General features: G+C 45.5%; 1 protein-coding gene across 2 annotated transcripts in view; it reads left to right on the top strand.

The window, feature by feature from the left end:
* Positions 1-18,057, top strand: part of LOC129817549 (DNA polymerase zeta catalytic subunit-like) — a 98,817-nt gene that overhangs the window by 1,256 nt on the left and 79,504 nt on the right. The window lies entirely within an intron of this gene.

Here is an 18,057-nt window from a genome sequence, read left to right as displayed (position 1 = left end):
GGAATCACAGCATGTCAAAGTTGCCACAATGGAGGTGTGACTGTCTGACTTAACTGGCTGCAGTAGTCATGTCTAGATGGGATACAGCTTTTGGCAAATTGACGCCAAAAGTACATTTTTTGTTGTATTTTAGCTAACCCTTTTCCTAACCTTAAACTAAATATCCTACCCTGCTGCATAAATTCTAAACCTGCTACGAAAAGTCAATTTTGACAAGCTACATTCCTTCTAGAGAAAATAGTGCAGTTTTAAAGAAGAGCTTGCTGCAAAAATAAATTTTTTTCCTTAGGGTAGAATTTATACATGATATCTGAGTGAGAGTGACTAAGAAAATCAATGGATGCAACAGGGATCAATGAAATGTAAATCTGGGAGATTTTTTTGTCAGGTGAATGCCTTAATACAGTAAATCGACCATGATTGCTTCAAGTTTAGGTAGCAGGCCACTAGATTAATTTATTTAAATGGGATTGTGGGTCAGGGTGTCAATCTAATTTGGTCAGCTAGCCCCAGAGTTGTGCATGTGGTCACATCTGCATTGTAAAGGCGGCAGCTCTAACAGCTTATCACACACTTATCATATCATCTCTCAGATAATGTCCCAGTCCCCCTCACTGACCAGTTTCCTCACAGCTCTGTAGTGTAACAAGTTGCAGTGGTTTTGGTTCACCAATGCCATATAGACTTGCCATATAGACTGCTGTTGCCACTGATTCCCTTGTCAGTGATTTATGTTGTGTTTCATAATCTGAATAATGTTGTTTTCGACCCTCCAGACGATTAGTCAACATGAGGTCACACTGAGGCAAGCACAGACAGCCGTCATTTCACACACAATCTTGTAGCTTTGTATTCTTCTGCAATGTTCTTGAGTCATTGTTACCTCCAGGTGTTGTGAGGCTATGGGTTTTAATAACAATAGACCAAGGCATTTGTTTCTGGATGTATGGTTGGAGTTTTGGCAGAGTACATTGTTTTACAGTAACTCCTGCAGCCCCACTGTGTTGATACTGCTTGTGTTAAGCCTAAGTCTGTGTTGGCTCTGTATTTTCAATGTGAAATTGCATCACCATCTGGAACACATTGACTTAAAGCACAACTCCTTTTTATTTTTCCATTTCGAATGTCTGCTGAAATACTGCGTTAAAAAGAAAAGCTGGGAAATGGGTCACACAGACACCCACGAAGAGAATATATTCTTTAGTCTCTTGTATACATGAGTCAGGCTTGAACTATAATAAGTTGGCAGTCTCTTTAACATTTCTACCTACACCCGTTCTCATTCTGTGGGAGTTGCTGGACTAAAAAGGAAGAATTGGCTAATCAACTCAGTGTGTCCTCTCCTGACCTGACCCACGGAAGCCGGGAGGGAGACACCAGTCTTTCCTCTGTCACTGGACACCACACTTTCTGTTTTCACCTAACCTGGTTACTCTTCATTGGCCAGCCCCTGAGGCCCCTGCCCTGATACAGCGTGGCGTTCTAGTGGCGTGCTCTATCGGTCTAGCTGCCTGTCTACATCCATGAGGGACCAATATCTATGATGGAACGCTAGAGAGACAGATGTTGTTCTTTCATGGTTTCAGTTGTTTTTCCCAATGCACACCATCTTTGCTTATTCAGGCCAAATGAGAGTGGTTGTGCACAATGTGCAGTGGTAATCAGTAATTCATTGCATATGTAATAGGCCAGCAGCAGCCAGCTTGATTGTGAATGAGCAGCAGTGGCAGTCTTGATTGAAGTATCCATGCATGGTAAATACTGAGTGTCTCCCACACTGCTGGGAGTCGCAGTTTGCTGCAGTCTTTGAGCTCTGACAGCATTGATCCTGCTTGATGTCTAGCAAGACTAGATTCAGCAGGCATTCCTCACTGCCTGGGAGAGGCAGGAAGCCAAGCAGGCACTCTGTTTTTGTTTTTCTCTGCTGAATATGTGCATGCACACGTTGGTGTGTGCTGGGGAGACCTGCATGAAAAATTGACCTGAATGAGAGGTCAAGCAGCGAACTGCAGAGTGGGATATAACAGAGGACCTCTCTCCAACCCTCTCCCCCCTGCCCTTCCTTCCTCCCCTTTTCCTCTCATCGGGGAAACACTAATGCCATCTAAAGGAATTCCTCCCGGATCCATTAAGAGGATAATGGGGGATTCGAGGACTTGGCAGTTCATTAGTCAGAAGGTCATTGTCTCCTGAATGGTTTACCTCCCTATTCTGTTTATTGGATTATTTAGCATTCTGAAGCTGTAGGTCTATGATTCTTATTAGACCACTTTGACGTTGATACGACTAGCTACTTATTTCTCATGTTTTGTAGGCTAATGGTTGTCTTTTGTGGGCTTAGTCCCTTTACCCTCACTTGAATCCATTCCCTTCATCTCGTTTTGATGCCGAAAATAGCTGCCAGAGAGGAATGCATTGCCCTGTGAGAAAGGAGTTTGCTGTGAATGGAGAGCCAGAGAGCAGCATGAATCCTGGCCCCTGATAATCCTGAGGTGTGGGATGTTAAGAAACTGAGGCCCTGGATCTTTAAGGTGGGGCCCCAGCCCAGTGAAGACACACACGCGTGTCCAGGTTTCATTAACCATTAATAAAGGCCTGTCGTTCCTTTGTTTGTCATCCATGCCTTCTCTTTGGGCCTTCCCTCCATAGTACGTCAAGGTGGTCCAATCAGGGGCCCTTTGCCTTTGATCTATAGGAGACATTAATGGCACCTCGTTGTGTTTCTTTATGTGTGCGTGAAGAAGCGTCTCCGTGCTGTGTCTCTGTCAAGGGGCCTCACATCAACCCAGGAATTCCACAAGTGCTAGATTTGGGTTCAAAGGGTTCAGCGGGCACAGTGATGGACTGTCTGCTGCATAGAGAGCTTAGTGAACAAATATCCCTCATCCTTGCAACAGGGATCAATCAAATGTAAATCTGGGAGGTTGTTTTTGTCAGGCGAATGCCTTAATACCACAGGTGGCCTCTGGAGGATTACTTTGTATTAAAGCTGAAGAATGGGCCCAATCCCTTTCTCTGGGTGATGATGACTTACTGCTGTTCCTTCTAGCCTGGTTACTGGAGCGGTAGGTCTATGTCAGTCAGCTTGCAGTCTATATGTTTACTGTAGCCTATACTTTTAGCCTTTACCTCATAGCTGAGTTAGACAGAAATTAGACAAATAGCCTGCAACGTGAAGCTGAATGGAATACCTTTAGCCTGGCCTGCAACGGAACTGTTATACATTTGGTCTGTACTGTAGCCAAGGCTATGTACATTTTTTAGGTTAACCCATAGCGGCGTTATAGGCTACGTGCTTACTCTTTAGCCTCAAACCTGCGGCTGAACTGTTAGGCCTACCTTTAGTCTGGCCTGCGGCTGAACTGTTAGGCCTACCTTTAGTCTGGCCTGCGGCTGAACTGTTAGGCCTACCTTTAGTCTGGCCTGCGGCTGAACTGTTAGGCCTACCTTTAGTCTGGCCTGCGGCTGAACTGTTAGGCCTACCTTTAGTCTGGCCTGCGGCTGAACTGTTAGGCCTACCTTTAGTCTGGCCTGCGGCTGAACTGTTAGGCCTACCTTTAGTCTGGCCTGCGGCTGAACTGTTAGGCCTGTCTTTAGTCTGGTCTGTGGCTGAAGTGTGTGAGGTGTGTCTTTGTCCTGTCTAAAGGGAGGTTTTTCTGAGCCCTCTCTGGCGCTCTCACCGGCCCCCCCTCCCCTCACTCTCTCCTGAGGTTTCTCTGTACAGTACACAGATGCCCTTGCTGCAGCACCGGGGCCTGGCTGATTGATGGCTTTAACAGCTCCCTCCGGTTCTACGGTGGCTATTTGAATGCGTCGCCTCACCCGCCTCCGAGGGTAGGAATGTGCTGCTGCAGCAGCACTAGTCATTGTCCCGTCCATCATTTTCTGTCACCCAGGTTGAGTTAGGTGACACCCTGGTCTTTTTACTGTAGTGCTGTACCCACCAAGCCCTTCAGACTTTTCCCCAGATGTCTTTTCTCCCCACTGAGACCTATCACAGCCTCACTGCGTAGCCCGTATCTCATATTTAACCTTTACAGTCAGTTGACCAACGGATTACAGGGGGAATTACAGTCATATAAGACAGCCAGGTGATGTATTTAGCATTGTTCCAGGCTGAATGTTGTGGATCTGGTAAAAGAAGAGTGAGATGGAACCTTGGTGTGGTGGCCACATGTATTTTTTTTAGCAGCTAACAATAAAAGCGGCAGAATTGCAGGCCGTATAACTGCGTGATGGATGGCAGATTCATTAGCACGGGGGGAATAGAATGTGACGACACAGCCAGTGACAGTCAGCCACAGCCTGGTCTGCTCTCTGGGCTGGCTCGCTTCAAGGTGGGCTGGGTTGGGCTAAACCGTATGACTTTGCTGCTGACAGATGTGTGTGTGCAGGACTATTATTTGCTGTCTAGTTGATTTGTGTTACATTGGCCATGTCAAGGTCACTCCACCAGAGGGAGGCCAGGATCTACCTGTCCCTATGATCACTGGCCCCATGGCTGGGGAAGCTGCGTCCCAAATGGCACCCTATTCTAGAGGTCGACCGATTAATCGGAATGGCCGATTTTTAATTAGGACCGATTTTCAAGTTTTCATAACAATCGATAATCAGTATTTTTGGGCACCAATTTGCCGAATTTTTAAAATATATTTATTATTATAAAAATAAAAATAAAACTTTATTTAACTATGCAAGTCAGTTAAGAACACATTCTTATTTTCAATGACTGTCTAGGAACGGTGGGTTAACTGCCTTGTTCAGGGGCAGAACGACAGATTTTTACCTTGTCAGCTCGGGGATTTGTTTTTGCAACCTTCCGGTTACTAGTCCAACGCTCTAACCACCTGCCTTACATTGCACTCCACGTGGAGCCTGCATGGCAGGCTGACTACCTGTTACGCGAGGGCAGCAAGAAGCCAAGGTAAGTTGCTAGCTAGCATTAAACTTATAAAAAACAATCAATCTTAACATAATCACTAGTTAACTACACATGGTTGATGATATTACTAGTTTATCTAGCGTGCCCTGCGTTGCATATAATCGATGCGATGCCTGTTAATTTGTCATTGAATCACAGCCTACTTCGACAAATGGGTGATGATTTAACAAGCGCATTTGTGAGAAAAAAAACACTGTCGTTGCACCAAATGTACCTAACCATAAACATCAACGCCTTTCTTTAAAATCAATTCACAAGTATATATTTTTAAACCTTTAGTTAATATTGCCTGCTAACATGAATTTCTTATAACTAGGGAAAGTGTCACTTCTCTTGCGTTCCGTGCAAGCAGTCGGGGTATATGCAGCAGTTTGGGCCGCCTGGCTCATTGCGAACTGTGTGAACTCCATTTATTCCTAACAAAGGCCGTAATTAATTTGCCAGAATTGTATATAATTATGACATAACATTGAAGGTTGTGCAATGTAACAGAAATATTTAGACTTATGGATGCCATCCGTTCGATAAAATATGGAACGTTTCCGTATTTCACTGAAAGAATAAACGTTTTGTTTTCGAAATGATAGTTTCCGGATTCAACCATTTAAATGACCATAGAATTGTATTTCTTTATGTTATAATTAAGTCTATGATTTGATAGAGCAGTCTGACTGAGCGATGGTAAGCACCAGCAGGCTCGTAAGCATTCATTCAAACAGCGCTTTCGTGCGTTTGCCAGCAGCTCTTCGCAATGCTTCAAGCATTGCGCTGTTTATGACTTCAAGCCTATCAACTCCCGAGATTAGGCTGGTGTAACCGATGTGAAATGGCTAGCTAGTTAGCGGGTGCGCGTTAATAGCGTTTCAAACGTCACTCGCTCTGAGACTTGGAGTAGTTGTTCCCCTTGCTCTGCATGGGTAACCCTGCTTCGAGGGTGGCTGTTGTCGATGTGTTCCTGGTTCGAGCCCAGGTAGGAGCGAGGAGAGGGACGGAAGCTATACTGTTACACTGGCAATACTAAAGTGCCTATAAGAACATCCAATAGTGAAAGGTATATGAAATACAAATGGTATAGAGAGAAATAGTCCTATAATTCCTATAATAACTACAACCTAAAACTTCTTACCTGGGAATATTGAAGACATGTTAAAAGGAACCACCAGCTTTCATATGTTCTCATGTTCTGAGCAAGGAACTTAAACGTTAGCTCTCTTACATGGCACATATTGCACTTTTACTTTCTTTTCCAACACTTTGTTTTTGCATTATTTAAACCAAATTGAGGCTAAATTGATTTTATTGATGTATTATATTAAGTTAAAATAAGTGTTCATTCAGTATTGTTGTAATTGTCATAATTACAAATATAATAAAAAAAGAAATAGGCCAATTATTCGGTATCAGCTTTTTTTGGTCCTACAATAATCGGTATCGGCGTTGAAAAATCATAATCGGTCGACCTCTACCCTATTCGCTTTTATAGTGCACTACTTTTGACCAGCGAACCTATATAGAGAATAGGGTGCCATTTGGGGTGTAGAGACAAGCCACCTCTTCTCCCTGGTACTAGGCTGGTACTGGCACTAGGCTGGTGCAACACATTTGCACGATGGGCATCCACTTCATAAAATTCATTACCAAGATATCTGGAGATGGAACATCTATTACATTTACTTTGAGTACCAGTCCCAATGGCCTTGCTAGGTGTATCCGTTCAGTTAAAAGCAGCAGCCGCTGCCACACCATGCCTTGATGATTCACCCGGTCAGCTCTCTGTGTTAGTTTCCCACCTTCTGAGAGACCACCGCTGGATGGCCAATTGTCTGAGTTAGCAGCTCTTTTCGGCACCGTTTGATTTGGCTGGGTCTAATCAATAGGAGAGCTGCTGTGTTAATAACACACAGACAGGGTGGAGGTGGCCAGCCGGCCTTACTGCTTGCTGATGGTCAATACGTCTGCTGACTGCAAATCACACTGACTGACTGGGCCCAGACAGACCTCCAGGCTGAGGGTAGTTTGAGGTAAGACTGACTGACAGACGGGCTATACTTGCAGTCTGAGGGGAAGTAACCATAGAAATAGAATGATCTATAATTCAATCTAATTCCATGGAGGAAACAGACAGCCAAGCCTCGGTCTCTACTATCAGTAATCCAGCACATGGTATATTTAAAGGAAGTACTAGGGCATGTGGGGATATCAGTGGGCTGTTGCTGTCAGCCAGGCCTATAGCAGTATCCTGTCGCTGCTGCCTGCCAGTGAGGTAATGCAATTAGGCTAGTTCTTGAGTAAAGCTGGACTGGACTTGCGTTGGTCGCCAGTGACGGGCCAGGAAATGCTTCCTTTTTGATGTACTGTATGAAAGAACGCCTGTGTTCTTCTCGTTTGATGTGGAGTGCTCAGTAGTGGAGGTGCTGCCAGCCTGCCAACGGTTGTGTTGGCATGGTAGCCTAAGTGGATTTGTGTTCTTTGAATGAAGGGAGACCCTAAAAAAAACAGGCATCAACTGTGTGGTCCCACTCTGGTCCAGGGAGCCCAGTGTTGGCACATGGAGTTGGGTTGCTGCTGAGGGTTCCAACCTTTGCCCTCTCCTCCTGGCTCTTTGTCCCTACAGTAGATAACTGGGGGTGAGAGGCCCTGCCAATTCAGGCTGTTAGGACTTTCTATCTTTCTGTTCCTATGGCCATCTCTCACTGTTTTTACAACTTATTTAAAAGAATGAAGGAATTTGTCAGAGAGAGCGCCAGAACTGGAACAAGGGAATGTTTTGAACCTGTCAGGCACATCATTTAACATCTGGATGTTAATAAAGCAGACAGAGGTATCTGTTAATGGGTAATCTCTCGTGGACAGATGAAACTGCAAGAATCTGTCAAGACTCATGTAGAGTTATGTGATTACGAGCAGCAGCAGTAGTTCGAGAGGTGCGTTCAGTTGGCTTGAATGTTTGCTTCATTGCAGAGCAGTTTGTACTGAACACGTTTCCCCAAAATGTTATTGTACGTTCTTGAACAGACTGAGCTATGTTTGGTGGGTGTGGCTTGAAGCAATGAGTGACGTATTTAAAGGGCAGTGGCCATGCTGACAGCGTTCCCCAACTCACAACCCAACCCCGCCCCGTTTTCCAACTGGTCGTTCAGTACAGCACTGTTTCCGTTCAATTGGAACGTTCCAGAGCGTAAAAACCTACTGAATGCAGCCCTGGTTTGCGTTTTTGTCATTAATTATTTGGACGAATCAGGATTGGGTGAAGGCGGTGCTTAATAAATTGTTGAGGTGATTTTTAAGTCGTGTGGATCATAAACTGTTTCCACTAGATTCCGCAACAACAAAGTCAAAATTGTCTATATCGTAAAAATGCATAACTACCTTTTAGAGCATGATAAACACAGGTGAAATTAGCGGAAGGGAGGGTTTTGACCAAGAGTTTCTGTTTGCAAGGGAGGACACTTCGCTTCCTTCCTTTGCAAAGGTCATCGAAATGTGATAACTGCATTCCCCCTTAGAAGTAAAACAGCGAGATAATTTTACTTCTGGGGAAAGAAGGGAAGGCCTACAGAGTTCTGTTTTTAAGCTCTAACTGACAGGAAAGCCCTGGGTTTTGAACACTCCGTTCTACACTTCTCCTTGTAAGAACCTGCGTCTCAGTCTGCTTCTGAAGACCAAACGGAATGTTTTGATAAATTTATTCCACAGTTCCACTGTGCACAGTGTGTATGAAAGCAGGCTTATTCAAAGAGGGGGAATTCTAGCTGGCTCTAAAAATAGCCCAGCTTGTTTTTTAAATGCAACCAAGCTTGCTGCTTTCTCTTCTGTTGTGTCAGTGCTGGAGGAGAACAGTGAGGGGTCCTACTTAAAACACAGACTCTGGGGTCGACCAGAACATACTAGTCTTCTGCTGCCTGTCCCATTTTGGAAGCATCTGGGGATTTTTCTTGAAGGGAAATGTCTTAACCTGTTCCCCATTTCCCCTTTGTTGTGCTAGCTACTTTATTTTCCCTCACAGCAATATTTCAGCTGCAATTTGGCTTGTCTGAGCTGCGTGTGTGTGTTTTGAGGGGGAGACTGAACGTGTCTCTCACTCGTCTAATGCACCAATCGTGCCTCCCCTAATCCGTGTGATGTATGGCTGGGAAGGAGACATGCCATGAATATCACATTTCGACGGGCAGACCTGTTAACCTCACTAGGTTATGTGGGACGGTAGCGTCCCACCTCGTCAACAGCCGGTGAAACTGCAGGGTGCCAAATTCAAAACAACAGAAATCCCATAATTTAAATTCCTCAAACATACAAGTATTTAACACCATTTTAAAGATACACTTGTTGTGAATCCAGCCAAAGTGTCCGATTTCAAAAAGGTTTTAAGACGAAAGCATACCAAACGATTTTTAGGTTAGAGCCAAGTCACAGAAAAAGACAGCAAATTTTCCAGCCAAAGAGAGGAGTAACACAAAGCAGAAATAGAGAGAAAATGAATCACTAACCTTTGATGATCTTCATCAGATGACACTCATAGGACTTCATGTTACTCAATATATGTATGTTTTGTTCGGTAAAGTTCATATTTCTATCCAAAAATCTGAGTTTAGGCGGGACGCTACTGTCTCACTTGGCAAAAAGCCAGAGAAAATGCAGAGCGCCAAATTCAAATTAATTACTATAAAAATGAAACTTTCATTAAATCACACATGAAAGATACCAAATTAATGCTACACTGGTTGTGAATCCAGCCAACATGTCAGAATTCAAATAGGCTTTTCGGCGAAAGCAAACAATGCTATTATCTGAGGATAGCACCATTGTAAACAAAGAGAGAAGCATATTTCAACCCTGCAGGCGAGACACAAAACGCAGAAATAAAAATAATTCATGCCATACCTTTCACAAATGGTATTTTTGTTCGATTAATTCCGTCGATATATATCCAAAATGTCCATTTATTTGGGGCGTTTGATCCAGAAAAACACTGGTTCCATATTGTGAAACCTGACTACAAAATATCTCAAAGGTTACCTGTAAACTTTGCCAAAAAATTTCAAACTACTTTTGTAATAGAACTTTCAGTATTTTTTTACGTACATAATCGATAAAATTGAAGACGGGATGATCTGTGTTCAATACAGGATTAAAACCAACTGTAGCTAGCTTTCTGCTCACTCGCTTCTAACAAACAGGACAGGGTCGAGTGACCCTCCTTCAAGATGGCCGTACTTCTTCATTACACAAAGGAATAACCTCAACCAATTTCTAATGACTGTTGACATCCAGTGGAAGCGGTAGGAACTGCAAGAAGGTCCCTTAGAAATCTGGTTTCCCAATGAAAATCATTGAAAAGAGTGACCTAAAAAAAATAAAAAATCTGAATGGTTTGTCCTCAGGGTTTTGCCTGCTAAATAAGTTCTGTTATACTCACAGACATGATTCAAACAGTTTTAGAAACTTCAGTGTTTTCTGTCCAAATCTACTAATAATATGCATATCTTATCTTCTGGGGATGAGTAGCTGGCAGTTTAATTTGGGCACGCTTTTCATCCAAAATTCCGAATGCTTCCCCCTACCCAAGAGAAGTTAAGGGATAATCTCCTGTTGTCTTGAACAGTTGTCTTGATTAAAATGCAAATGAATTACTTAAAAATCATACAATGTGATTTTCTGGATTTTTGTCTCTCACAGTTGAAGTGTACCTATAATAAAAATTACAGACCTCTACATGCTTTGTAAGTAGGAAAACCTGCAAAATTGGCAGTGTATCAAATACTTGTTCTCCCCACTGTATATATTTTTTTATTTTCCAAGTTTATCGTTTCAAAAGGCTAATTGATCATTAGAAAACCCGTTTGAAATTATGTTAGCACAGCTGAAAACTGTTGTTCTAATTAAAGAAGCAATGAAACTGGCCTTCTTTAGACTAGTTTAGTGTCTGGAGCATCAGCATTTGTGAGTTCGATTACAGGCTCAAAATGGCCAGAAACAATGATTTTCTTCAGAAACTCATCAATCTATTCTTGTTCTGAGAAATGAAGGCAATTCCATGTGAGAAATTGCCAAGAAACTGAAGATCTCGTACAACGCTGTGTACTACTCCCTTCACAGAACAGCGCAAACTGTTCTCGAAGAGTGATCATTTGAAACGGGGCTCAATTTGGTGAGTTGAAAGACAATCTTTCAGGGTTACAAACCAAAATCTGTCTTTTTGATATGCAGATGTTTAATAGTTTATTTAGCCTTATCTTTTGAATCTTCAGAATGAATGAACAATTCCACATTGAACTTTGCATGGGGATGAATTACGGCCACAACATCTGTTTGGGGAGTAGGCCTATACTTAATGATTCTGATGAAAATATGCTCTGTCTTTATCACACTTGGTCTGGCTAGCACTTCACGCTGGAGACACAACAGCATTATTTTATTCCGTCTCTCTTTCATTGTAAAGGTAGACTCAAAGAAATGTTGCCACGAGCAGCACCACAGATATTGTGATGAGCGAGATGCAAGACTTCACCGTCACACAGTATTTGCACATGTGCATGGGTTTGCTTCACTTTGTTACAGCATGGTAGTAACGGGTCCTAAACAGTGGAGAAGTTTAGCCTAGCGGTTTAATGCTCTTAGTAGTTGAGGAAATTGACCCACTATGCTGTTTAGTTTGCACATCTAAGTCATATCACTAAGTCTACCTTTTAATATGACACGGTAATATATTCATAATATATCATTTAATATTTCAGTTCAATTAAGATGCAGAATCATCCATCTCCCTTTTGTTCTGTGGACTGTTGTCAAACGAGATTATCCATTTCTCATTTATTTAGCCTTTCAGTCGCTCCAGTCCAGACTGCTTGGCAGTTTCTGAGTAAGTTAATATTTACATCTCCAATCCAAACACTAACTGTGACTCTGTCTGTAATTGACTGGATTGGAGTATTTGGCTGCCTGTTAGTGCAGAAGCGTAGTGTACTACTGTGAAAGGAAGCTCATTCTGTGCAGCCTCCTGTGTTCATGTCGGCTGGCATTTTCTTACAGTACACTGTGTCCCTTTTCACCTGCAGTACAGTGTCGTGGCCATGCATACTGCATGATTGTACCTCCACTGTGTGTGTCTGTGTTTTCAGGCTAGTCTACACGGTGCTGTCAGACTGGGAACAGCAGACACTGAGGATTCCCCACCCGCTGGTCACAGTCTTGTGGCTCTCTCGCCCACTTTTCCACTCTGCTCTCTCTCTCCCCACGCTCACTCTCTTCTGTTCCTTTGTTCTCCTCTACCTACACTTCCTGCAGATCCAATTTCTCTCAATTCATAATTTTTTCACTTTTTCTCTCACTTTTACCCAGAGCACTTTCTCTCATCCCTTTTTTCTGTGTCAGAGGTGACCCGTCATGTCACACTGTGTTCCTTCCTGTGTCCTGTTTAGGGGGGACATGACCCCAGTGAAAATGTGCCTTGTTCAGTGATGTGTGTGGGACAGAAGCTGCCCTCTGACCCTGTCAAGTTCATTCCCCTCTCACCCTGATACCCTTCCCTCATCACCCTGAGCCAATCACATACCTGAGCTCCAACACAGTGGTAAACATTAGTGAAGACTCAGAGAGAAATTAGTGCCTGGGACCTGACTGGACAGGTCCTTTTATGTCTGGCTCAGTGTTGACTTCGTAGCATAATGCACTTCACTGGATTAAGGGTTTACTATTCAAGGTCATAAGAGGTACCAGGTCTGTGTGGGGTGTGTGACCATTCAGTGATGTGGTAGAGCTCTGTGCTTAGAGGCCCTGCTTCCATTATGCTCTTATTGAGTTAAAAACCCCTTCTTCCTCTCCGTCTTCACCAACTCCTCCTTTACCCTCTACCTCCTGCTCGTTGTCCTCCTTCCCCCTTCCACCACGACCTGCCTTTTCTCCTCCGACAACTCCTGCCTTTCCTCTCTTTCTCCACCCACTATACCTCCTCCTGTTCTCCTCCTCCGCTGCTATGTAGAGACTTCCTCTAGTTGCAGTCATGTCTCCAGTAGATTGTGTCCTGGCCTCCGGCTGTGCTGGTCTGCTCTCTGATGCTCCTCATTGTTAAGTGGACTGCTCGGGTCTCTGGTCAAACAGATGTGACTTTGTGTCTGGACTATGTGGGAAGAAAGCAGCCCTGGTCGGTCGGGTTCTTCGGCTTCAGCCTGCTAATTATACTCCCTCTACTGTAGCAAGAGGCAGGGAGGAGGGCTCGAAGGGGCACTGTGGTATTAGTGGCCACATATAAACATATTGTAGGTGAGAGGACTGGACCACACAATAACAGACAAAAAGAGAAGGCGGCACGGCCAAACCACTGAAACCATAGCCTGGTTCAGTCTGTTGGTCCTAGGAGGACTGTGGTTCTGTTCAGTCTGTTGGTCCTAGGATGACTGTGGTTCTGTTCAGTCTGTTGGTCCCAGGAGGACTGTGGTTCTGTTCAGTCTGTTGGTCCTAGGAGGACTGTGGTTCTGTTCAGTCTGTTGGTCCTAGGAGGACTGTGGTTCTGTTCAGTCTGTTGGTCCTAGGAGGACTGTGGTTCTGTTCAGTCTGTTGGTCCTAGGAGGACTGTGGTTCTGTTCAGTCTGTTGGTCCTAGGAGGACTGTGGTTCTGTTCAGTCTGTTGGTCCTAGGAGGACTGTGGTTCTGTTCAGTTTTTTTGTCCTAGGAGGACTGTGGTTCTGTTCAGTCTCTTTGTCCTAGGAGGACTGTGGTTTTGTTCAGTCTCTTTGTCCTAGGAGGACTGTGGTTTTGTTCAGTCTCTTTGTCCCAGGATGACTGTGGTTCCGTTCAGTCTCTTTGTCCCAGGATGACTGTGGTTCCGTTCAGTCTCTTTGTCCCAGGATGACTGTGGTTCTGTTCAGTCTGTTGGTCCCAGGAGGACTGTGGTTTCGTTCAGTCTCTTGGTCCTAGGAGGACTGTGGTTCTGTTCAGTCTATTTGTCCTAGGAGGACTGTGGTTCTGTTCAGTCTCTTTGTCCTAGGAGGACTGTGGTTCTGTTCAGTCTCTTTGTCCCAGGAGGACTGTGGTTCTGTTCAGTCTGTTGGTCCTAGGAGGACTGTGGTTCTGTTCAGTCTCTTTGTCCCAGGAGGACTGTGGTTCTGTTCAGTCTCTTTGTCCCAGGGGGACTGTGGTTCTGTTCAGTCTATTTGTCCTAGGAGGACTGTGGTTCTGTTCAGTCTATTTGTCCTAGGAGGACTGTGGTTCTGTTCAGTCTCTTTGTCCTAGGAGGACTGTGGTTTTGTTCAGTCTCTTTGTCCTAGGAGGACTGTGGTTCTGTTCAGTCTCTTTGTCCCAGGAGGACCGTGGTTCTGTGGACTGGCATGTGTGTCCCTGTGGGGGTCACCCACTGCAGTGGTAGTGGGCTGGACTGGATCCCCTCTGTCATTGTCTGTCTCTTTTCCTCTACCCATCGACTCATCGCACAGCTACTGCTTGCTCTGCCACATTGCTACACACTCCATAGAATGTTAGTCTGGAAAACCCAACCCGGAACAGTGACTAGGGTCTGGTTTCAATGACTCTTTTGGCAACTCAGATAAAATACAATTTGGGGTGGGTTCTCTTCAGACAACTCTCCCAACAAATCACGAGGCGGATTTACCAGAACGTTGCGATTCAAGTTTACAGACAAAACCGTTGCAGTGGTTTTAGTGAAGGTAGTTGATGCAAACTTGCCACTTGTGAAACGCACTCATTAAAAAGAACCTCTGAGCTCCATCTTGCTAGCTACTAGTTAGTGTTTTAGTCAAGCGGATAAAGTAGTGACATAGACAGGGACGTAGTTCCTATATGACAAAAGAGTCTCATTGAAACAAGTAACAGTGAGACTAGGCTCTGGTTGAGGTGGTTGGACATGCAGACTTTGATGTAGCATGTTTGTGTGTCTTGGTGTGAGCACAGCTAGAGCTGGCAGGGCATCGATCCACAGGCTGCCGACACACTAATCGTGCAGGTCTAGCAGATACACACACACACGCGCGCACACACGTTACTCAAACACGCTCCTCTCTCACACACTCACACATACACTGACACACACACGTTTCACATGCACACACACCTAGACACTGTGCAGCTGTGCAGCGCTGACCCTGGATAAATCAGAAGCCATACAGGCCTGTTGCTACAGTAATACAGCCTATGGACCTAGGACCCTGCTTCTTCCCAGTCATAGTATTCCCTTCCTGCTGTGTGATATCTTTTGACGGCTTGTCCTTATTCTGTCCCCCCAGGGGGTCGTGTGTGTGCCCCCCTGCTGTGACACTCCAGAGGGAATGGAGGCCCACCCGTGCCATTAATCAGCCATCCCGGAATCGTTAGTGCCGCCACACACCGTCCACTGGATGAATGAATTGGGGCCTGTCATCTCCACTCATATCCCACACCGGAGATGGATGTGCGCAGGGGGGGGGGGGGGGGGCCTATACCCATGAGCCCTGGAGAAGGATGTGTTCATGTGACGTAGTGCTTAGTCGTCATTCAGAAAGACAAAGAAAAACATACAAAAAAACCAACAACGATGCTTGTGTATTCTGCTATTTTTTTGTGCTGTGGGTTGGCGTGAGGTTATGTGGCTGCCAGACCATCTGTTGAGTCTCCTGCCTGCTCAAATATCTGGCACTGGTTGGCAGGACAATCTGGTCTGTTTGTTCCTCACCACACTGAAGTGCCAGGGATTTCTTTTGTGAACCCAGCAGGAGACCGCTTGGTCCAGTCTGGAGCTTCACAAATATTTTTAGGTGTTTTATACTTCAGTCAGGACTGTAGGTTAGAGCTGTCTGGGTTATGCTTCAGTCAGGACTGTCTGGGTTATGCTTCAGTCAGGACTGTAGGTTAGGGCTGTCTGGGTTATGCTTCAGTCAGGACTGTAGGTTAGGGCTGTCTGGGTTATGCTTCAGTCAGGACTGTAGGTTAGGGCTGTCTGGGTTATGCTTCAGTCAGGACTGTAGGTTAGGGCTGTCTGGGTTATGCTTCAGTCAGGACTGTAGGTTAGGGCTGTCTGGGTTATGCTTCAGTCAGGACTGTAGGTTAGGGCTGTCTGGGTTATGCTTCAGTCAGGACTGTAGGTTAGGGCTGTCTGGGTTATGCTTCAGTCAGGACTGTAGGTTAGGGCTGTCTGGGTTATGCTTCAGTCAGGACTGTAGGTTAGGGCTGTCTGGGTTATGCTTCAGTCAGGACTGTAGGTTAGGGCTGTCTGGGTTATGCTTCAGTCAGGACTGTAGGTTAGGGCTGTCTGGGTTATGCTTCAGTCAGGACTGTAGGTTAGGGCTGTCTGGGTTATGCTTCAGTCAGGACTGTAGGTTAGGGCTGTCTGGGTTATGCTTCAGTCAGGACTGTAGGTTAGGGCTGTCTGGGTTATGCTTCAGTCAGGACTGTAGGTTAGAGCTGTCTGGGTTATGCTTCAGTCAGGACTGTAGGTTAGGGCTGTCTGGGTTATGCTTCAGTCAGGACTGTAGGTTAGGGCTGTCTGGGTTATGCTTCAGTCAGGACTGTAGGTTAGGGCTGTCTGGGTTATGCTTCAGTCAGGACTGTAGGTTAGGGCTGTCTGGGTTATGCTTCAGTCAGGACTGTAGGTTAGGGCTGTCTGGGTTATGCTTCAGTCAGGACTGTAGGTTAGGGCTGTCTGGGTTATGCTTCAGTCAGGACTGTAGGTTAGGGCTGTCTGGGTTATGCTTCAGTCAGGGCTGCCTGGGTTATGCTTCAGTCAGGGCTGTAGGTTAGAGCTGTCTGGGTCTGGGTTAGGGTTAGTAAGCCCCTTGTAGAGTATAAAGAGTTTTGGGGTGTTGTCTGTTTACCTCAGGACTGTATTGTAAGGACTGTCTGGGAGTACTGTACATAGGAATGACTGGGAGTTATATGGGGGTGTTGAACACCTGTAACTACCATTGCCTGCAGTGTAGAACAAAAAGTCGCCTCGTATGATACATTTCTTTGAAACTTAAAAGAAACATTTTACAAGGTGGCGCAGCGACCATTTTACATTCTTTGGGGAGAACCCTGGTGATTTCACGTTTCAGATTCTGCCTTGTTTGCTCCAGTCTGTGCTCAAGAGTCAGGCGTTCTGCCAGGACAGACCTTGGCTGTGGAGCAGGGGAGGGGACGCCCAGCTAAGACCTCAGCACAGTCACTGGGTAGACTCTGTTGTCTGCTCCAGGATTGGCCCTGGGACCACCACGATCTCCACCAGCATAGTCACCTCAGCCAGGAAGGCCTATGGCTCCTAGCTGTGACACAATGGAACCTGTGACACACTGGGGGTGGAAGCGAATGAAAGCATTTCCTTGCAATCAGCCTCTCTTGCAGGCCTGGAGACACACGGCTGAAGAGACTTGTGTTCAGAATCAGATCTGGAGTCAGCGGTGAAATAAGCCTGGTTAATCCACAGTAGAGGAGCTGTTCAGGAAGGAAGGAAATACAGAGTAGTTAGTGAACAGCCTTTCCTGGACATGCTGGTTCTACCGCTGTAATTTCAGACAGGACTGGAGATGTTTGTGTGTTCGTCTGAGTCAGATCTGGAGACGTGGCCAACAGAACAGGGGAGAGAGCAGACCAGGCAGCTGCAGCAGTGTACTACTCTGCCAAAGGGAATATGGAATGAGAGAGCTCTCCTCTGGTGCCCATAAAGAAACAGGCCTCCTCTCATGCCTTTGTTTTGTGTTCTAGCAACAGAAAATAACCCACTTGCATATGCACTTTGAAGGATGGGTGATTGAAGGGATGTGGTGTAGTATAGCTATGGCCAAATTGCAGTTTGTGTGTGTGATGGAGGTGGTGTGAGGAGTAGGGGGTATGGGGAAGACTGGTGGCAGAGGGAGGCTAATGAGTAGCACCCTACCACACCCTTTGGCAGCTCCCCCTGCTCTGCAGTCTCTGTCTGGCTCTGCAGTCTCTGTCTGTCTGGCTCTGCAGTCTCTGTCTGTCTGGCTCTGCAGTCTCTGTCTGTCTGGCTCTGCAGTCTCTGTCTGTCTGGCTCTGCAGTCTCTGTCTGTCTGGCTCTGCAGTCTCTGTCTGTCTGGCTCTGCAGTCTCTGTCTGTCTGGCTCTGCAGTCTCTGTCTGTCTGGCTCTGCAGTCTCTGTCTGTCTGGCTCTGCAGTCTCTGTCTGTCTGGCTCT

Source organism: Salvelinus fontinalis, chromosome 20 (genome assembly GCF_029448725.1).
Source record: "Salvelinus fontinalis isolate EN_2023a chromosome 20, ASM2944872v1, whole genome shotgun sequence".
NCBI lineage: Eukaryota > Metazoa > Chordata > Actinopteri > Salmoniformes > Salmonidae > Salvelinus > Salvelinus fontinalis.
This window is presented reverse-complemented; position numbering and strand designations above follow the sequence as displayed.